Below are 23,503 nucleotides of genomic sequence, written 5' to 3'. Positions count from 1 at the left end.
GGCTGAAAGGAGAATTTATAGACCTTCGTGTGAAAGTCGTTGTTAGAAAGCAATGTCCCACTGGCGGTGACCCTGTTGCGCTTCTGCGTCACTGGTGGCAGTAGATCGCCACTGAACTCCACGGAACCCCGGTAGTGCTGCACGACTGCAGGCGTCCATTTAAACCAATGCTTTTCCAGCGGAAGCGCCACTAAGAGGCGCTTCCCAGTGGCTCCGTGAGAAGGCAGGATATTTGGGATGTGACATCTCGTATACTGCATCATTGATCAAGAACACTAACTGAAAAAATTTCAACAGCTGGTCGGTATTATGAATCATATACTTCTCAATAAAGTTAGGAAAGATACAGTACTACACTTTTATAATGCTATGGGAGTACAGCTGGCAGTTATGGCAGTTAAAGACTTGGACTCTAACAGACAGTCGATGAAGGAGGATTGATGCAGCAGAAATTAGACTCCGAAGACAACTAGCTGTTTACACACTTATAGATTTGATAAAGACAAGCCAATTTAGTAACTAACTAGGCGAGAAGAGCGTACATGACAAAATAGAGCTGTTCTGTATGGAAAGAAATGGCATGAAGACATTCATAGAATGTAATATGAATGAATACCTAAATTAATGTACAAATATAAATCTCAATGGAAAAGAAATTTTGGCAATCCTAGGAACATACGGTAAGATCAGTTGCCGTCTGCTGGAAGTTGAAACGGGGAAGGATGTCTAAACCAAATATTGATATGACAATGGGACTCAGAGTCATACACTTCACCGGACAGTTTAACGGTCACCGTTTATCATTAGTTTCTGCGTGACGAACTGTCCGAGCCATTGGAGGCGTCTGCCTCGCACACAGACAACGTAACATGGTTTATGCGCGACAGTATACCATCCCATTCTCTGCGCATCATATGACAGTGTGTATCATAGAGATTTAATCAAAAATTTATGTGTTGAGGAGGTCCCAGTATGAAGACCTCCCCACTCACGTAACTTTAACTGAGTAAACTGTAAACTTTGAAGACATTTTCAGGCAGTAGTGTACTCCACAACTATCGACAAAGGACACACTTTTCTGGTGATGTAAGTTCCTATGGCACCAGACTGCTGAGGTCATCGGTCCCTAGGCTTACACACTACTTAACCTAACTTAAACTAACTTACGCCAACGGCAACACACACACCTATGCCCGAGGGAGGACTCGAACCTCAGACGGGGGGAGCCGCGCGTACCGTGGCAAGGCGCCTGAGACTGGGCGGCTACCCCGCGCGGCACTTTTCTGGAACTTGTGCCCCATGCATTACAGAGAGCCGAGTGCAGCCAGATGTGTTTGCAAATTTTTGAGATTCTTTGAGAATGGCGGCACAAGGGGAAGTAAGAATTAGTATCTGTTAGACTGTGAACCTCCTGTACTGTTAACTGGCTGATGAATATCGTAGGGCAAAGTAGCCCATAGGTCTACAAATATTCGTTTCCAGGCATATGTTTAGAAGATTTTTACCAGTTTTAGCGATTCTAAGAATATAGTACATGTTTTTAAGATTTTGCACCTCAGTTGGTAAACATGGAATTTCGCAGGTTCAGTTTCTTGTCCGTCTGTCTATCAGTCTGTCTGACTGTTAAAAAACCGTTTTTCTCAGGAACAGGAAAACGTGTCATGTCGACATTTGTGTCACATATTGAGGTCTACGTTCCTTGGCGGCTTAAAAAGATGGAGCTTCTAAGTCAATGCAATAAACAGTACGGCCATTTACGTCACATATTTTGATACTCGTTAACTCAGTCATCAAAACCTACAGGATAAATTTGTCAAGTAGCACGGATTCACATTCAAAACAAAGGAAAATATCCGAAAATTGTTAACCTGTAGCCATATTGTACGAAACAATTTTCATTTTTTATCGTACTGTCTGCCTGTCCGTCTCTCTTCCCTCAAGTTGAAATTTATCTGACATACTGCGTTATATGGTTCCTTAGCGTCTAAGTAAATGTAGTCAAAAGTTGCGACCATGTACGTCACTTACTCTGATACAGGGGAACTCGCCCTCATTAAAACCTAATAGGGTATTTAACATTGTCTAGAATCACGAAATTTCGCACTTAGCAATATTTCACTGTACGGAAAAAATGCTTAAATTGTGAACTGATGATCGTACGACACGAAAAAAATTTGTCTTTTGGTATCAGACTGACCGTTTGCCTGTCAGTCCGTCAGTCTGTTAAAAACCCTTTTTTTCAGAAACGGGTAGATGTATCAAGTTGAAATTATTGTCACATACTGAGGTCTAGAGTGCTTCAGTGGTTTAAATATATCAGGATTGTAAGTCAGTGAAATAAAAAAAAAAAAAAAAAAAAAAAAAAAAAAAGGTTCAAATGGCTCTGAGCACTATGTGACTTAACTTCTCAGGTCATCAGTCCCCTAGAACTTAGAACTTAGAACTACTTAAACCTAACTAACCTAAGGATATCACACACATCCATGCCCGAGGCAGGATTTGAACCTGCGACCGTAGCGGTCGCGCGGTTCCAGACTGTAGCGCCTTTAACCGCTTGGCCACTCAGGCCGGCAGTGAAATCAAAAGATACACTGTTTATGTCAAATACTTCGATACTCGCGAAGTCACTTAATAAAACCTATAGGGTACTTCCCTCAACGTAGAATCATGAAATTTGCCAAGAAGAAAGGTTTCACAGTTCACGCATAAAATTCAGAAATTTATTATATACACAAAATAAGATTTCTTTTGTCATTTTCTATCCTACTTCAAATTCGAAATTAAAATATTCCTGGAACCGATATCTTGCCGTAATCAGTGTCGATAACAAGCAAAAATTGCCGAGATCCTCGATTCAAGGAATGGATGAATCGTCGGTGTACACAGGTAACTTTATGCCGAACCCTCATTGCGCGAGACCTACTCGCACCTAGCCAGTTCTTTTTATACATTTCTTTTCAGGACTAATTTATTGACGCTATTTATTACATGCAAAGCTAAACAATTGAACAATTGCATCACGTTGCGAATATGAAAATGTAGTTCATGAGGCGCCATAAAAACTGATACAGCACTTGATGTCTAGAAGGAAAATAATCTTCTCAAATGAACAGGCTGTGATATTGGTGACTGACAAATTTTGTAGAGTTCTGTCATAGCTATATATATTACAACAAGGAAAACATGTGGTGACGGGCCACAGACACATGTATATCATATAATTACGGTTCTTTTTCTTTCTCTGATGTGTCATAATACTGAAGAAGTTCTCAAGTTTTCAAGAAACAGCGACGAGGAAAGAGCAACAGATTGCGTATTTCAGTTATCACTATAACCTTAGTTTGAACACATGTTGCTGTACTTATGATAACTTACACGAAAAAAGTGTTTACAACGCGATTTAAGTAAACTAGACTTTCACGTTCTTCTGTTCATTTATTTCTAATATGACTGCTTACGTTTACCTTCACTGTCTTCTTAAATACGTCTGGAACGTCTTTCAACTAATAAAAGTGGCAAAATAAAATAAAAACCAATTTGGTATGTGAGATAATTTTTTTACTTTCCTCATTACACGGTTAGCACTTCGTATAATGTCATTATATCTGTAGTTATCGCTGTAACATACTTCCAAGTTCTGTTTACATAATTTATTGCAAACCGCAGCAATGACGATGATTCAACAATTATGTGTCAAATGAAGTGACACGTAACAATGTGTGCGACACATCACATGAAATGGCGCAATTAAAATTTGAAAAGCGCGGTTCAGATTGAATAAATTACCTTAGAATTTAGAAAATCGTTCTCTTTTTCCTAGTGCATATCCGTCGCGTAGGATCCGATGCATGATTTGGCAGAATTACTGTCTGTTAACTTCGTAACTAAATGCCCTTTCAGCCACCACATAGGTCGTTAACCTAAGGAGGGAAACTGTGTCCTTCATTTGTCTGCGAATCGTGTGAACCATGCGTTATCGTATTTCAACTGACATATCTTCTTTCTGAGGTGCAGATACGGAATCAGCCCGGAATTTTCCCACACTAGTTTGAAAAACATCCTAAAAACCACACTCAATCTCACTGGTGTACCTGAAGTCGTCAGTACGGAAGACTCGATTTGGGCTTCCACACTTGCTTGTCTCGCGAGCTTTACTGACTGACGCACAAAGAGATAAATGCACACCCACTAGACTTAAAAATTCAACCCGTCCTGCCCAGCTGGTCTGGTGTTATGTCATCACCAGCCATTTGACATCCACTGATAGATCAGTGACACCCCTAGAGTTAGTTAACCATACATTACGGTCTTCAGTTAAAGATCCTTTCCTATTCGTTCAACAGAGACTACAGAGAAATAAAGAGGTATTTCAGCGTTGTCGCCAGAGTATAAACTCACCAGTTGTTCGCAAAGCAAGAATCATTACATCGTAGTTGGATTTGCTGGACTGATGTGATCGAAAAATCGGTCTTTGGTATAAATTAAAACATCACATGCGTGAGAGATAACTTCGTACAAGATCTTGCCTACAGTGTGTCATACCTTAGTGAGAAGCTTTCTACAAATGTCAAACACTGTAATTGTAACAAGGGTAACTGCCACAGTCAGTTCGCTACGGCTGTTTTCTTTGGAATGAGAAGCAATCGGTGCCCAGAAACGTTTGGTCAAATAATGTTCATACCGTAACATATATCCTCTTGAGAATAAAATTTAAATATTTTTGAGCATTACGCTGTCTGAATTCGAAAATAAAACCATTATTAAAACTGACGTTTCTTCAAGAAAAGTATCATAGCAAAGACGGTCTAAACGTCTTTTTTAATAGCGGTTTTAGTTTCAAAACGACGCTGCCTGATCCCGAAATGAATTTTATTCAGATTGACACTGGCCGTGGAGATCTTCGCACTTACAAAATTAAAACAGTAGTTGCTAAACTCTCTCAACATATGCCAGCAATGCTATTATTCTGTTAGAGATACTTCATGTTCTTGGCATCAGCTTCTGAGAAGTTACTTTGTTTGACATGGATATAGCCTCTTACTTCGAATTCAAGGGTAGATTACGTCAAGAACCGTGCAAATACGCGGAATATGAGGTAACAAACTCCTACTGAGAATTTTGCTACTCTAGGTACAAGTAAGAAAGGGAGTTATGTCTCCACGCTCACACACGCACACTCACAAGCTCATTCCTACACTGGCAAAAATAAGAGAGTATTTGTGTGCAAACTAAACTGAGAAACTCTAAAATATACTGACGGAAAAAATCGCAACACCAAGAAGGGGCTATGGGACATAAACGAAAGTTAGTAGGAGTTAGTTTAAATAACGTTTGGTGGCTGATCATTCTCGTGTCTGTTTCTGTTGCGGTAGGCTGATGGTGTTTCAAAGGTGTTCAGAAGATGTTGAATAGCTAGTGCCTTATTTCCATGCTCTTTTGTGTTCTTTATACCTTATTTCGGTTATGCTGAAGAACTGTCCTAAATATAGAGCATCATAACTGTTACAATGTAGCTGGCATACATATGTCGATGTCATCTTGTTTCTTCAGCCATTTCTGTGTTGACTTACTGCCTTCGTACGCTACTTTTATTCCTTGTTTCATGAGGATGTTCCTAGCGCTGTGTGTCAGTTTCTAGTGTGTTCCTGAATCTCTATTGAGGCTCCGTGTTTTGTCCCTGTTGTGTACGGTGACGTTGTTGGTATGAATGTTTGTGGTGGGTGTTGTGTGTCTCTGGATTTGTGTGGTGTTTTCTTTCATTTATTTCATAGTTATCTGGATTTTCTTATTTAATTCAGTCAGACTGTTTAGTACATGTCCAGAATATGTAAACAGATATGCTGTTTTGTACCGTATTTGTGTCATGTAACAAGCATCTGTGAGCAATGTGTATATGGACGTGACCTTTTGGACAAGATGCTGTGTATTTTTTATTATTTTAGCGATGACAAACTTTCATAATGTACTGAGTTTTGTACATTTGACGCCTTGTACATGACGTCCAGCGTAAAATGAGCATGGTTTACTACAAAAATGTTTAAGACCTGAAGATGACAGTTAAGACTGTTGAAACGGTTGTCTTGAATAAAAAATATTTGTGCACTCTTGGCTTTTGAGTGGTTATTAACTATTAAAAGAAATCGCCTTTCAATGCTCTCATAATAAGAGTATTGGGATGCAGATCGGCAAGTTCTAGGAAAATTACACTGTCACTAATTTTTACCTCATAGCTCTACGAATGTTTTGCTTGTGAGTCAGCAGTGGTGGTGAAGCTCTTCAGAGGCTTTTGAGGCTTAGCCTGCCCAAAAATTTGTAAAACACCTACAATTAGAACATAACAATGCATTGAAGACAGTGTAAGGTTGTTTTGGTTGTAGCTACAGTTTAATTCCATCCCTCCATGAGTTGAGAGTTCATTACGTTCTGAATGCGATTCAGGTTAGCAGTTCACTATGGGCTTCTAGAAGTAGTCTACTGTTCCCAATGAAACCTTCCCGTCTCCTCTGTATCTCTTTAGCTACGCAACCTTCCTTCTACATTAACCTATGAAACCTTCCCTTAGCATTTCTATCTCTTGCATAATTATAACAAACGAAATTTTCCCTTTGAAATTAATTCTCTTTCTCAATAGTAGTAAGTGCAATCTTCGCATACAAATTTAAGTGCTCCTTATTAAAAGTGATTTGCTGATTATTTCGACGAAACATAGAATGTGTCGTCATCGTGACCCTCAGTCGTTACCTGCAATAATCCAAAACTGTTCCTTACCTTTCTTACTGTTACTGGATAGCCATCTGACTGCTACATCGAACTGCGACATGATACAGGGCAAGCATGCACACAGTCCATTACGTTAGCCACTGGTCAGCAGCACTTCTGCTTTACACTATAATATCCTGTCCGTCACTGGGGAGAACCAACGCCGGCCGTGGTGGCCGAGCGGTTCTAGGCGCTTCAGTCCGGAACTGCGCGACTGCTACGATCGCAGGTTAGAATCCTGCCTCGGGCATGGATGTGTGTGATGTCCTTAGGTTAGTTAGGTTTAGGTGGTTCTAAGTTCTAGGGGACTGATGACCTCCGATGTTAAGTCCCATAGCGCTCAGAGCAATTTGATTTGGAGAACCAACATTCGACTGGATCTGTCTGCACGAGCCTCGTCAATAATCGACGTGTAGGCTCAGGTATTCCACCTTATGAATGAATCTTGTTAACGACACAGTTAAGATTTAACGGTCGCCAGAACTTCTCTGTTACGCGAGGCTTTTAAAGAACACCGACATCCGTCTCCTTATGAGTCATTTTCAGACAAAACAGCAGCATGAGATAAAGATACTGTGAGTTCCTTCTTCCCTGCTTCCCTGCGGTATTATAACCGCCTGCCCCATAGACGACACTCGCCCTCGCCCCCCCCCCCCCCCCCTCGGACCACTGTGTTGAAGTCTACGTCCTATTATAGTATAGTACGAACGGATTCCCGGTGTAGCATCAAAGATCTCACAAACCCATACATACATCTCCGTAGTGTCTGGTAGGTCTCAGCAACGACGCAGTGTTTAGTCTAGTACATACCGACGGCTTGAAGGACAATGGCAAAGTCGCCTATATGCTTACCGACAAAAATTTTCATGACAAATACTTTCTACTGAGTGCGTTATCTACATGATGGAAGTAGTAGCTATACACACAGATCTCTCGCAACCGTGCTACCTCAGTCTATCAAATATTGCAGTTCACCGTTCTCCACAAATAATTTCTTATGACAACGTCACAGTTCTTCACCCGACTCTATACTCAGAAAATTTTTCTCTCGGTCCGTTGATTATGAGGATGAAAGGACAAATAACTCACCTTTTGATTCCCTCGGAAACTCCAGCCATTATCGTTACCATTTTAGTACGAATGCTGTGTCATATTACTGTGCAATGATGGTTTTGGTGTTAGTGTTGGTACTGCCAGTGCATCAATGGGCCTTTTTTTCTTGAAATTCTCCATCGCTAGGTCTCAGGGATTTACGAGGCAACAAATATTTGACGATGCATTCAATATTTACTCAAGATTCCCTTTCGCAATTTATATAACATTCATTTCATAATCCTTATCTGATTTACACTTAATGCATCCACTAGTATTACCTGCAGGATGTGAAGGTACAGTATGCTTAGCAAGCTTACATGATGCTTCTGTTTGCCATGAAACATCAATTTCCAATTAATTAAGTTTCCTTCTCAATGAAACATGGCTCTGAGCACCATGGCACTTAACGTCTGAGGTCATCAGTCCCCTAGAACTTAGAACTACTTAAATCTAACTAACCTAAGGATATCACAGACATCCAAGGCCGAGGCAGGATTCGAACCTGCGATCGTAGCGGTCGCACGGTTCCAGACTGAAGCGCCTAGAACCGCTCGGCCACACCGGCCGGCCTTCTCAATGACAGGACACTCATTAAAAAAAAAAGGAACAGTCAGAACGAAAGACCTGTGGGGCCAATCGATCTAGCCGTCGAGTGATCTAGTTTGTTAGTATCACTGCACAGCCGAACTATCAACTTTACCAGTGAAATAAGAACATGTGGGAGCGTGCTTGGTACCTACATCCGCTACTACACATCCAGTCGCACACGAAAAAGCGTCGAGTGGAAATAATTACCACTCTACGAGCGCGACTCTCTATTCTATCTTATTATCGTAGTTCGAACGTAAGAATTGTTGCACAGTCTTCCTCGAAGGCTGCTTCCACGAGAACGACGTCACATTCGTTTCAGCGATTCCCATTAAAATATTAATGTCACACACTTACCTGGAAACATCAGCATCGTCTGCTGGCAACAGTTGATCCTGACGTTCTTTCTAGATCCTCACAGGCAGCTCTTGTTATTTTCAGAAATGAAGCTTCGCTGCCGTGAAACAAAAAAAATAATTCTTTTATGTTACCGAAGCACTTGATTTAATGACCACCGTGTTTTCTAAATAAAATATTGTAGTCCATTCGATACGTTTATGGAAAATACATATGAAAAGTCAATCTACGTGTTCTAGCAACACATTTCTGTAGATGTGAAAACTTGGAAGTCTGTTGTCAGTTTATTCAGAATAAAAAAAAAAACGCCATTGTGGTTTGCTCAGAGGTCATCATGTAAGATTATTATTTCTTATATTCATACATTTTGTACGTCGATTTATTACCTAGTGTAAAACGTTTTCGATGTCGGAGCCGTGACATGCCCGAATTTCAGGTGAAGCGTACGGTGTCGAAAATATTCAACATTTCGCTTGCTGTTGGTGAGAAGACGCAACTTGAGGCGGGACTAGCATATAGGATTCACACATAACTCCCTGTTGTCAGTCACCGACTGAAGGTGAATATGATGAATATCTTCGAAATAACGAATTTCAGATGGTTCAAATGGCTCTGAGCAGTATGGGACTTAACATCTCAGGTCATCAGCCCCTAGAACGTAGAACTACTTAAACCTAAGGACATCACACACTTCCATGCCCTAGGCAGGATTCGAACCTGCCACCGTAGCAGTCGCGCGGTTCCGGACTGAAGCGCCTAGAATCGCTCGGCCAGACCGGCCGGCTAGCGAATTTCAAATAAAACATGACACACCTCTACCGCCGAGAAAATTTCAAATTTTAAATCACTGCAAAACTATTGTTTAAGCTGTATTAAGCCAGCCACATCGGCCGAGCGGTTCTAGGCGCTTCAGTCTTGAACCGCGCGACTGCTACGGTTGCAGGTCGGCATGGATGTGCGTGACGTCGTTAGATTAGTTAGGTTTAAGTAGTTGTAAGTTCTACGGGACTGATGACCTCAGCTGTTAAGTCACACAGTGCCCCGAGCCATGTGAACCATTTTTAAGCTGTATTAAGGAAAATGTTAAAAGTAATTCCTTTCGCGGAACGAGAACAGTCATGGACACCTTTCGAAGATATGAAATTAGTTATTTGATGCAGAGGCTCTGGTTTTCACATTCTGCTTCGGTTGCTGGATCTACACACACAAAAAAAGAAAACGGCGCAAACAAATCAGGTGCCCTTTAAAATGCAACCGTTGGTTATGTTCGTTTTCGCATTAGCTTGTGGTCTGTAATGAAAGTGCTTCGCCCGTATTTCACAGTTTCCTACCGTTAATTCTTCATGTAAAATTCTCCGTACTTTTTACTTCTTGGTATGCATTTAACGTCAGTGGTTTCAGTCATCTGTAATTGCTGAGGGTCTCTTATCATGTTGCACACTCTATCATTGTTTTCTGTTGTTGCAGTTTTGTGACATTATGTACGACGTGGAATATGTTCACGAAAATTGAGACCAAGTTTGAATTCAGCCATTTGTTTCTCAAATATTAACATGGGCGAGTACGAAGTTATTATAAATGTCACTGACTTTGAATTCTTGATGACTGTGAAAGGCGCACAACATAAGTAAATTGAAGGTGGAGGAGGAAGGAAAGGAAATGCAGGGGATCAGTGCTGTCATCTGCAGCGACGAGTGAATCTGTGTACCGCATCTGGATTCGACCCCGACTTCACCTCCTTTCAAGGCAGGTGAGTTAATCACTGCATCATCTGGCACACATCGTTGTCTTAACTGCGAGGACTATCTCGGCACTGCCTGTGGCCGATCCACAAACCTACCGAGCGCCACCTATCCGCAGTAACTGTCCATTTCCTCCATATTCCTCCATATTCTGTCGCTGGGATTTCAACAGGTCGGACATATTTGTGCTTCCACATTGAATAAGGTGGATCCATTGCCCAGCTAGCCAATCTCCGAAAGACAGACGCCTCGCATTCATCTAACCTGACTGACCTAGCTGGACAATCCACCTTATTCAATGTGGAAGAACAAATACGTCCGACCTGTGGAAATCTCAGAGAGAACATGTAAAGGAACGCAACATGTCATTCTCAATGGAGAGAAGTCTTCCGAAGTAAGTGTGATTTCAGGAGTGCCGCAGGGGAGTGTCGTAGGACCGTTGCTATTCACAATATACATAAATGACCTTGTGGATAACATCGGAAGTTCACTGAGGATTTTTGCGGATGATGCTGTAGTATATCGAGAGGTTGTAACAATGGAAAATTATACTGAAATGCAGAAGGATCTGCAGCGAATTGACGCATGGTGCAGGGAATGGCAATTGAATCTCAACGTAGACAAGTGTAATGTGCTGCGAATACATAGAAAGAAAGGTCCTCTATCATTTAGCTACAATATAGCAGGTCAGCAACTGGAAGCAATAAATTCCATAAATTATCTTGGAGTAGGCGTTAGGAGTGATTTAAAATGGAATGATCATATAAAGTTGATCGTCGGTAAAGCAGATGCCAGACAGATTCATAGGAAAAATCCTAAGGAAATGCAATCCGAAAACAAAGGAAGTAGGTTACAGTACACTTGTTCGCCCACTGCTTGAATATTGCTTAGCAGTGTGGGATCCGTACCAGATAGGGTTGATAGAAGAGATAGAGAAGATCCAACGGAGAGCAGCGCGCTTCGTTACATGATCATTTAGTAATCTCAAAAGCGTTACGGAGATGATAGATAAACTCCAGTGGAAGACTTCGCAGGAGAGACGCTCAGTAACTCGGTACGGGCTTTTGTTGAAGTTTCGATAACATACCTTCACCGAGGAGTCAAGCCGTATATTGCTCCCTCCTACGTATATCTCGCGAAGAGACCATGAGGATAAAATCAGAGAGATTAGAGCCCACACAGAGGCATACCGACAATCTTTTTTTCCACGAACAATACGAGACTGGAATAGAAGGGAGAACCGATAGAGGTACTCAAAGTACCCTACGCCACACACCGTCAGGTGGCTTGCGGAGTGTGGATGTAGATGTAGATGTAGAAGCAATATGGAGGAAATGGACAGGGACTGCAGATAGGTGGCTCTCGGTAGGTTTGTGGATCGACGACGGGGCGGGCCGAGATTGTGCGCAGGACTGAGCACGCTGCGTGCCGGATGGCGCAATGGATAATGCACCTTCCTAGTAAGCAGGAGATCTTGGGTTCGAATCCCGGTCGGGTATACTTTTTCAATCGTCGCTGCTGATTCCTCGTACCGTCCCGATTCAGCTGACAGCAGTGATCCCCTCCCTTTCCTTTTTTTTCTTCCCCTCTCCACCTTCAATTTACGTAGAATGTGTAACAGCTTAGGAATTTTGTAACACATACACACTGACAATGGCAGTGTCTTTCTTTTGAATTTAAATACTATTGTGTTTCAAAATAGCGAAGATGAATATGTGCTCGTAGCTCTTAAGTTATGCGTTTTAGGGCACGTGTTTACTGAACGTCTTTTTTCTTGTTTTAGTCCGTACTACCATTTCCCAAAATATGGAAAGCAAAGAGCTTGCAGCGGAAGAGATATGTTTCACAGTATCTAAGATCAAGAATTGCTCATAGCTCTTAAGGTATGCGCTTTAGACCCCATGTTCACTTGAGTTTTTGTCTGGAATGATTATTCCTGTCATATCCTTGAATATTGACCATTACTTCTGAAACACCATGTATATCGCATGTCAACGCCTTCACCACTGTCTTCAGGAATAACTGTAGACACGGCAACAGAGCGACGTGGGCCTATGTTAAGACAATTGACTTGTGGCGATTTCAGCTTCTCATCACGGTACTTTGATTTGTGAATACCATAATTTTTCAAACTGACTTTTATACTAGTCCCTGGATGGTTCCTTCAACAAAGGCCCATTAGATATATTTCTTGTAGTTGTCACCGACGGAACTTCTAACAATATCGCTGAGGGAAACTAAGAACTCATCATCAGCAAAGCAAACTACGTCAACGACGACACTGTAATTCAACAAAGAGAACGTGACCAGACAGCGAAAAGTATTGGGAAGATGGCGACACTGCCTAGTCCGAACATCTGTCTCGGTGTCACGTCGAGGATAATCCGCAGAGTGAGGCGATATAACCACAGTACTTTTAACGGCCGGGGCGGCGCTGTTTGCACTAGGAGCACAAACATCACGGAGGCGCTTCTGCGAAGCAGCACCACTTCGGGGATTTACTATTGTCAGCTCGGATCTGCGAAAGGTAAGACGCAGCTTCTGCGCGTCGTCTAAGACTGCAGATACCAGCCACGAATAAAGCAGCAACATCATAAAACAGGTGTTTTAAATGGAACCGGATAAAACAAATTGAGAAGATGTCGGGAACCTCTAAGAGATTATTCTACGGGATATGCAGCTCCAAGTAAATGGAAATGACATTTGCAGATTGTACCTTTCGAGTAAACAACATGTCTCAAACTGATCATCATAATGAGCTCATTTAGACGCTTTTGCTGCATAAAGGCAGTTTAATGCGTTACTATTTTCGGCTATATACATCCATGTTGCTCCGTAATGTTTTCAAAGGTCAATTACTTTACATGACTCTTCATTACCGCCCACGTCATCACGTGGAACACGCCAAAAGGTCTTCAGCGCATCTGTCATCCATTTGCTTGACTAATGTTCCACAACCTGTCACAACTTAACGTCGTTAAAATCATAAATATCGTCTTCCACTCAAGTCTGTTCCATGATCGGCTTGTTGGTGTTCATGTACAGTCGTGCTCAAAAGTATCCGAACGACCTGAATTGCATTTCGCCTGATTCGCATTCAACCATAATAACGCAGCTGTCTAACAGGTCTTCTAATCGCCCTTCGGTACAGTCGTTTGACTATTGAAAATGGTTCCAACAAATCACCACTAGAAAACACTGTTCTGTATCGCATTAACTCAAGATTGAAAGTAATACCACGATACTACAAATATCAGGGAACACCTTATCACAGATAAGACTGTCTTTAAGGCTTGTAAGCTCACACTTATTACAATAAATGACATACCTGAAATGTTACCAGTCGCATTATTACGTCAGGCAGGTAATGCACGTAGTAAGTTCGTCGTATTCATCATTTACGAGTTCTAGTCACTATTGACCTCGTAATAGGAATCCCACACACATACTTCTTCGCTAGCTCTGTGGCAACATGCTGACCTGCAACAGAAGCGTCTGTTCTGGTTCGCGATTCCAACCTCTCTGACTGTCAAGTTTTTATCCGTTCTGTGAAAGAGCTACAAGCTGTCAGATCAGACATCGATAAGGAAAACGCGATGAAAATACTTTTGGCTCGTAGTTCAATGCTGAAAAACTTACAATGCTGCACAGCAGGTAACGCCTCATTCCGCTACTGACAAGCAAATTTTGGGTTTCTAGGAATATATAACTTTAGTTATGAAATGCTACATTTGCATACCTCTTGAGTATGACACAGCATACCAATTAAACACAGACCCAGTCGAAATCTAAGTCTGTAGTATTTTACAAATTCGGTTCGATAGAGGCACACTTGTGTACAGATACTCAGCTTTATTAAAACAGACTTTCATCGTAAGGTTATCGTGGGTAGTTTTATTTCATTTCTTATAAAACAGTGCACAATTTTCGTAGGGTTTCTTTTAGTGTTGTTTAAACAATAGTAAGCATGAGAGAGAAATTAATCATCAACGATATATATATGAATTCTCTGATGTTATCTATAACAGTCTGATAATGCACATGCAGTTTATTGATTATATGCATGTAGAAAACTTGTTCTGATTTAAATCAGTCAAACAAGGTTTGAAGAAGAATAAAATGCCACTACCACACGACAGCTGATGTAGAATATACTTTTCTGACGTATTTTGGCACGGATGCGGTCTCCTCATACATAATACAAAAGTTTCGAGATGCATCTGCTGCCTGGCCGTCTATTAAACCTCAAAAGAACAAAATGTCGCAGTAGTTGGCCTTTTATCAACATGCGACTATTTTGGGTTGAGAAGTGAAGGGAATTATGTTCAAAGTTCAATTAGATTGATAACTTCAGAACTGCGTTTTAAAAAAATGTAGCCGTGAATGTATTTGAACTCGCGACGTTTTGTCTCCGGTGCACTACACTTCCCGTTACAATACTAGCTGTACCCTAGCTACAGCACCTCTAGAAGTCAACAACAGCTCCTCCAGAACTTCCCCATTCCCCACTGTTGTGAGATAATGCATATGGCCGAATGTAGACTTCTGAGAGACAGAGAGTTACAGCTTTTCTTTTGCACTGCACGACGTTTTCAACAAACAGATAGCGCAATAGAGTAGCTCAAGCGGAAAGGAATACTTCATATTTTAATTTCTGCTTCCTACACTGTTGGTAGTTCTGTGTAAGTGGCAGTTACGTGATTTTGTTTCGGTGATTACAAAATAGAGTCGAATGTGTGCACAGTAGCCGAGGCAGCTAGTTCATGGCAATTCGGTCAACCAAGTAAATGAATGTACCGAACATGCTGCAAACCACTACACGGAGCCTGTGTGTGAGAATTCTCATCCAGTATGGCGCAACGGCGTTATAATAGAAAAATGGGCAAGAGAGATGAGGATTTGGTGGTCTGACGGACTACTGATAGATTCACCTACTCATGGTCTGGGTTCGATTCCAACTTCTGCCGATGATTTTTGATAGGGAGAGACAATTACTATTCTCTTCTGGCTACGCCAAGTGAAGAAGGTATAATGGCACTGTGGTCTGAAATTCACATTAAACATGATATTCCTTCTCTACCAAGTAGACATTAGGTTGAACCACAATAAAGTGAGGAGTGGCGACATGTAGAAACTCTATCACCAGTAACCTTTCTTATACTAGTTATTTATTTCTGGTGACGAAACAAACGCTATGTAGGGTCACAGGACACTTATTCCATCTTTAATTTGAGCTTCTTTATGTCGATAAAATTGATTCTGAACTGGGTATGCAACTCAGCCTGACCTTAACGCGGAATTTGATCCCTTCGTGACAATACAGCTCGACTACAATTTGTTCTTTGTTCAAAACTGCAGATTCCTCAACATCTCCACATATTGCGCGTGAATGGGTTTGAATCGTGTTCCGGCACTAAAGTTTTCATTATGTATTATCAAGCTCTAGCATGAGAACACCTATCTGTTGGTGAATAATAATTTTAATTTTTAATGTATTTTCATTCGTTGTCAACAATAACGATATCTTACGTTTTTGACTCCCAGTGAGACACAACTTATTGCGAGATCACAGTAAGTTCAACGATGCTATTACGAGCTGCTGGTGCAGATAAATTCGGTCTCTGACGTCTCTTTGTGTTTAGTCAACGACGATATGTGTGGGGTTCAAAATGGTTCAAATGGTTCTGAGCACTATGAGACTTAACTGCTGAGGTCATCAGTCCCCTATAACTTAGAACTACTTAAACCTAACTAACCTAAGGACATCACACACAACCACACACGTGGCAGGATTCGAACCTGTGACCGTAGCGTGACTGTAGCGCCTAGAACCGCTCGGCCACACCGGCCGGCGTGTGGGGCTCGATTACCAGTCAGCACTGAACTCTTCGTCATATTTTTTCTAGTCCAAACATGCTCACATGTCGCTGCTGGTGTAACAAACCCATATGTAACGTTCTTTTTCTCTAGAATATAACAGCGTTAGATGCTGGGTTGGAATCCTGGGAAGGAAAATATTAATGTTTCCTCTCATCATTTCAGTTAAAACATCTTGCTATTGCCGATAAATTCCGATATGTCACTGTTGATTGTGCTTCTATAACAATCCGATTAGGTTCTGGGTTCGAATCCCTGTGCAACACAAAGCTTTACCTCACGGCATTTCAAGTAAATTACTTATGAAGAAGCAATATTTAAGATCTCTCGTAGTTCGTTAACAGGGACAATAGATGCTGGGTAGGAATTCGCATCCGTCAAAAATGTTTACGTTCTGTAATTTAAAGTTGATATTTCCCTGACTTATACTGTCTAAAATCGAGGTGTATCACTCTCTGCATTCCTAGTCAGAAATGACTGTTAGTTTCCGTCAGTCACGAAATTTTTGCTTAGTGTGCATAACCTGGGTTTGAATCCTTATGCAGAACGAGACGGTTGGTCGTGTCATTTGAAGTCCATACATATTCTCAACTAGCAGCTAGTGAAAAACTTAAATTTTTAATCTCATTTTGTGTTAAATAATAAGTACGGTATGTTACTTTGAAGAGGAAATCATGAATACGACGAACTTACTACGTGCATTACCTGTCTGACGTAATAATGCAACTGGTAACATTTCAGGTATATCATTTATTGTAATAAATGTGAGCTTACAAGCTTTAAAGACAGTCTTATCTGTGATAAGGTGTTCCCTGATATTTGTAGTATCGTGGTATTAGTCTCAATCTTGAGTTAATGCGATACAGAGCAGTGTTTTCTAGTGGTGATTTGTTAGAACCATTTTCAATAGTCAAATGACTGTCCCGAAGGGCGATTAGAGGACCTGCTAGACAGCTGCGTTATGATGGTTGTATGCGAATCAGGCGAAATGCAATTCAGGTCGTTCGGATACTTTTGAGCACGACTGGACTTCCTAGTATTTCCCAACAAGCGTCACCTTTTTCGAAACTTCATGGCTGATAAATACTACGTGCGGGCCAGCATTCGAAACCGAAACCACGCCTTTCGTGAGTAATGCTCTTACACAGTGAGCTATCGAAGCAACGACTCACCACCCACAATCGCAGCTTTACTTCCGCCAGTATCGCTCCCCCCGCCTTCAGGACTTCACAGAAGCTCACCTGGACACCTTGCTGGATGAACCTGCCACGAAGTTTCAACAGCGCGCACTCCAATACAGAGTGAAAGATCCATTCTGGAAACAATCCCCTGGGCTATGTGGAAACCAGGGGTCCGCAATAGCTTTTCTTTCGGGAGTGGTAGTCCCGAATGGTGGACAGAAGAAATTCTGTGAAGTTTGTGAGTTAGAGAGAAGTACTATCGGAACTAAAGCTCTGAGGAATGTTGGCAAGTCGTGTCTGGAGGGCTCAGTGGGTAATACTATTATCCTTGAAAACCAAGAATCCACGTTAGACTCCCATTCCGATAGGAAGTCTCGATACAATGCACATTCAGTTCTAGAATAAAACATTCATTCTTGATGCATGCCCCGTTTGCTTGCTGATAATCCATAATGTTTAAATATTTTCGCATGAACTAAAATCGATAACACACTTTATTGTACACGTTGCTTGGCAGACACACAGAAAGTTTAGTTTTCAAACCCCTTTTCTGTTCACGCCTCTTTCATTTCTCTTGCTGTCTTGTCAGAGTCTTCAGTTACCCTAAATGAAAAATATCATCAGATGTTCCTGTGACACCGTCGTTAGTTTGTAATCTGAATGTGACACGACATTTTAATTTTTTGCACATTGACTTTCTATAGCTCCAACATTACACGTGACTTTCATTGTAGTCTGTAGGATACAGTGGATCACTTGGCACATACTACTTGCTTTATGTGGTACTCCTTAGACTGCCATTCCTCTAATGCTCTATGTTTGACAAAAGAATGTAAGAAAATAAGATTAACGCAATAAAGCAGTTAGAGTCAGACTATGAAGAACACGAATATTTGAATAAAACGCAATGTCTTTTTCTATACACAAAAAAATAAGCGTACTGCATTGTGTCATAGAAGGTCTTAGCCCAGTGATTCCCAGTATTTCTTTTTACTATATAATTTCTTATGACGACATCTTATTTACATAATATAAATCATCTGCTAATTTTACTGCAACTTACTAAAACATCATTTTTGCCATAAAGTTGCTTACAGGTTTCCCTAAGAGGAAACAGTCTCTGCTATGAATAGCTGTAGCCGGCCGCGGTGGTCTAGCGGTTCTAGGCGCGCAGTCCGGAACCGCGCGACTGCTACGGTCGCAGGTTCGAATCCTGCCTCGGGCATGGATGTGTGTGATGTCCTTAGGTTGCTTAGGTTTAAGTAGTTCTAAGTTCTAGGGGACTGATAACCACAGATGTTAAGTCCCATAGTGCTCAGAGCCATTTGAACCATTTTTTGAATAGCTGTAACCATCCCAGTAACCAAATACAGTTTCATGGTTTTCTGTACTCTAAGATACTTTGGATGTTATTATTAGTCCCTAACTCATTAACACTTTTCCGTCTGCACGTCACTTGGCTTGTCGCTGGCCGTTTCTCACCTTTCCGTTGATGACAAGCTTCAAACACATTGACTTTTGCGCGCTTTAATTTTCCGAAAATCCTCTATTTTGGCGTATCGTTCCACAAACTCGAATTTTATTTTCAAGTAATTTATATGCAAGTTCTACACTGTTATAATAATGATCCATGCAGAGGTGATGCCACTTTCCATCAGATGGTGTCAACAGTTCCATCACAGTTTTTGCTAAAGGCTGTCCAGCATCGGAATATATCTTGAATGAGGAAATGTATCCAGTACTCGAATCACACAGCACCCGAATGAGCATGCCGTATTTCGTAATTTACGACGGATTGTAAACTTTAAAAGTTAACCGTCCACGCCACAGTATCATTCCTTCATCAGTTGAGATGTTTTGACTTAGATTAAACGTTTCTTTAAACTTTTTGGAACAATAATCAATTGCGAATTGCACTTTGACAAGCCGGTCGGCATTATCCAGTTTATTGTTGCTGTCGGAAAAATGTAAAAATGATATTTGTCTGAATCGGTTGCGGGACATCGTTTTGCGAAATATCGGTGTGTCTATCAACGGATTCATTGAGCAATAATCATTGATCCTTGCTTTTCTTACAGTTCCCATAAGGATAGCAAACGCAAACCATTTTCTAGTTCGGGTCCTGTAGAGGTCGACAAATTTTGCATTTTTTAAAATCCAGTTTCCTTGCATTGCAATTTTGACTGTAGTACTTTTTGGTTTCGTTGCTAATATATTCAAATAGATCGTTCCAAATATATAATTGTACGGTATCCTCGACGCTCTGTGTATCTTTGGGAAATATGTTTGGACCCGGCGATCCTTTAAATTTATTACTGATCCTCGGTAATTCAAAGTCTGACCACTGTGCACTGTCTTCTTCGTCAGATTCAGCGGAATCTGTTGGAAACCGTAGGGTTCGCCGAATTCTTCTTGGACGTATTTCACTATCTTCCTACGATTCTGCTTCACTTTCATTTTTTGATATCCATTGTATTCTCCCCAATCGGCCAAGTCGTCCGGAATGTCAGACAAGACGTCCGCGCATTCATCGTAAATAATCCTATTGTCTCTTTCGACCGCCATTATGAAAGGGCACAAATACTTATAAAAACAAAACACTCGTGACCGTGTGTAACTTATTGTTTCCTAAACAAAACACCAACAGAATGCAAAAGATACTAACGTGCTGTCGCCGGCCACTGCGATACTATGCAGAAGACACTACAGTGCTGTCGCCGGACGGCATAGTGTAAACAGTTCCCGGAACTTCTTCGTAAAGTTACTGGAACAGCTGTAAAAGGTTAGTCCCTTTTACCTTTCTTTCCCACTTGATGTTTCAGAGTGAAAGCGACCTGAAAGCACTATACGCCACAGTGAAAGCGACCTGAAAGCACTATACGCCCCACCCCCTTCCCCATTTCGCCACCCACAGCAGGCAAGTGAAAACTTCTTTCTGTTTACCCATGATAAAAGCGCAGCATAATCTGTATTGCGGTATACATCAAGAAGATTATATCCATCTCCGTAACAGTTGGGTGCCGTATTTCTGACAACCGGAATAATGATGGTCGCCGAAACTCCGAGTAAGAAGCGTGTAAACAGTGCACCATACTTTTTGACAAATTAAAACCGTGTGCACAAATGACATACAGTCTGGGACGCTTCAACGAGCATTGTCACTGAGTAACCATCTAACTTGGAGCAACATATTTCCAGTAGCTCTCTCTTACTTTCGAAACTTACACTTTTCCAAAGTTATTGTTTTCTTGCATGTGGGGTTGATGCGTTTTACTTTATAACTGTATTGACATAAAATAATATATTCGAAAGCTATGGATAATATGACGGTACGAATATGAAACTACGGATACATGGTATCGCTAAAAAATTGTGGCCAGCTCCCTTACAGAAAATAATCTATTTAATTTTATTGCACTATCGTACATTTACTGCCTACCTAAACAGCATACGATTTTGATTTCAGTAAATCCACTTCGGATCTGTTGAAGTAAATTGCACCCTTACGGAATCAAAAATATAAAATATTAAAATATAAAAATATAAAAATCGAACTCGTTGCATCATATCAAACAGTTTTTTTATTTGACACGACGTATTTAATTCTTATGATGATGTCCCAAACGAGTGTTTCCTACGAGGGGCGTTCAGTAAATAGTGCAACACGTTTCTTTTTCAGAAAGCAGTTCGGTATTTTTATTCAGGATTCCAATACATCATATTACACCCCGCTCTTTTGGCTACAAAACCTCATTTTTCAACATAATCTCCATTCAATGCGAAGGCCTTACGCCGTATAACCAGGAGGGCCTGTATGCCGGCGTGGTATCAGTCTACCAGTCGCCGTCGCAGCAAAGCTAAAGAGATTGATGTCGGGGGCTGTGAGGTCCAATGAAGTTATGTGAGCTCTTCACCGGTGCACAGACCTGTTAGAGGCCTCGCTTTGTCATGGAGAGGAGAAGTTCATCTGCGTTTTTGTGCTAACGAACATGCTGAAGTCGCTCCGGGCATCACGAGTGAGATGGGAAAAGTTTGCGCGACCTTGTTGCGATGGTGACAGACGCCTTGCCCAACGACTCACGATGCTTTTGTTCACTGTCATATCTCTGTAGACATTCTGCAAGCGGAGAGGCACAAAGTAATGCAAGAACGGCATGGGATTTCTGGTTGCTGACTGCTCCTTTTACAAAAAATCGAAATATAATAACAAAGCACAGGAATATGCAATAGTTATAGAGTTCGTAAATGACCAAAGTAGAATTCATAATGGAAGCTTCTATCAGAGGCCGCTTGGTAAATTATTTACGCTCCTGAGAACTGGAAAAATTACAAATTTCATAACAATGCATTTACTTGTTCGAGAAAATATACATTTGCAAACATATCAACCAATATCTATAACGCAGTAAACAGCGCCTTTTTCCTTTATCCTTCGTATCTTGTTTCCTTGCTAAGCGCCAAATAACACAGAAAATTATTTTTCTCGTCAAGTAATTCTGACTTCTTCACTGTTCCAATAATTTTCTTTAAATTGCATATTTCTGCTTACGTCTAGGTATACGTCTTTTTGGTTTCAAATATTTCAGAGAAAACACTAGTAGGAAAAAGTACCAGGAACTTAAGTAACTTTCTGTGTGCCACGGATAGAAAGCAAACAACGCAATGAAGATTAAAAGGAAACGAAAGTACAAAATCCATTTCTGTAATAGGAGTGAGCTCGGCCAGAACAGGTTAACTTCAGATGAAACAGACTCTCCCACAACCCCCTGTTTTTAAGCAAACGGACTGTTTAGCGTACGCGGAAATTAGAACACCACACTCGGCACTATCTACAGGCCATTGACGTCATACACTTACTCGCGTCGTGCTTGGTTGTTGCTGTACACCTAGGCATGAAAGATACACGCACTTGGAGTAATCGATTTTGATCAGAATATCGCTCATGTAAAGCAGGCTTAAGTTTCATCACACTAGCGTGTAACACTGACAAAAATTTATATTCATGTATCCACTTGCAAATGATGAACAGCAACTATGATTTAAATGGGCAGTTTTTGTAGGTATAACAGGCAACCACTCACTTTTTAACAAGTCACTTTTTTAAGTAAAACGATTTGTTGTTCTATTAACTAGTTTTAGAACCACTGGACGCTCATCGTTAGATGGAAGTATTATAGAATCATTACGTGTTTGGACTATTTGCAGTTACACGTTAACGTCGCGGTGCTGGCGAAACGAAGAAAAATTAGGGCACAGGTACACGTTTCGTTAACTTATACTTCAACTGAGAACCTAGTCTTTCGCGACGACACTGTTGTACTGTATAATGCATTCTCGGACTTCTTACCGTGTCAGTGCAGCGTAAAACCTCGAGCTTTCGACTGACTGTCAGAACTGCTGCCGTGGTGGCCTTATTGAGCCCATAGACGGCTACTTATTCGTCGGTCATTACGTAATGCCGTCTGAGATGGTGTCAACGTCTGCGCTGGTGGCGCCGCCGCTCGTACATTTCCGTTAATTTTGCTGGCGCCGTGGCGCTAACGTCTAGCTTTACATGATACAGAAAATTATATTCCACGCCTGCATCTGACGATGAGCCTGTTAACCAGTCAGCAATATCCAAAGATCGAATTTTATTAAAAGGGAGACTGGTGACAAACGCAGTGCATTTGGCAGTGCATTTATAGGTCTGATATTTCTTCCACCCCTCTTCAGATATTTATATTTATTTAGGCATGGTGAACATTATTTTATTATGTATGACTTTTACAATAGCTATCCTAAAATTTTCTGTTGCAAAATTTTGCGAAACTGTTAATAAGGAAACAGTGTTCACGAGCACGTAAATAAAGTAAACAACTGAAAAAACTGGAAAAATAAACGCCTACAAAAGTAACTGGTTGC

The sequence above is a fragment of the Schistocerca piceifrons genome, chromosome 3, assembly GCF_021461385.2.
Source record: "Schistocerca piceifrons isolate TAMUIC-IGC-003096 chromosome 3, iqSchPice1.1, whole genome shotgun sequence".
NCBI lineage: Eukaryota > Metazoa > Arthropoda > Insecta > Orthoptera > Acrididae > Schistocerca > Schistocerca piceifrons.
This window is presented reverse-complemented; position numbering follows the sequence as displayed.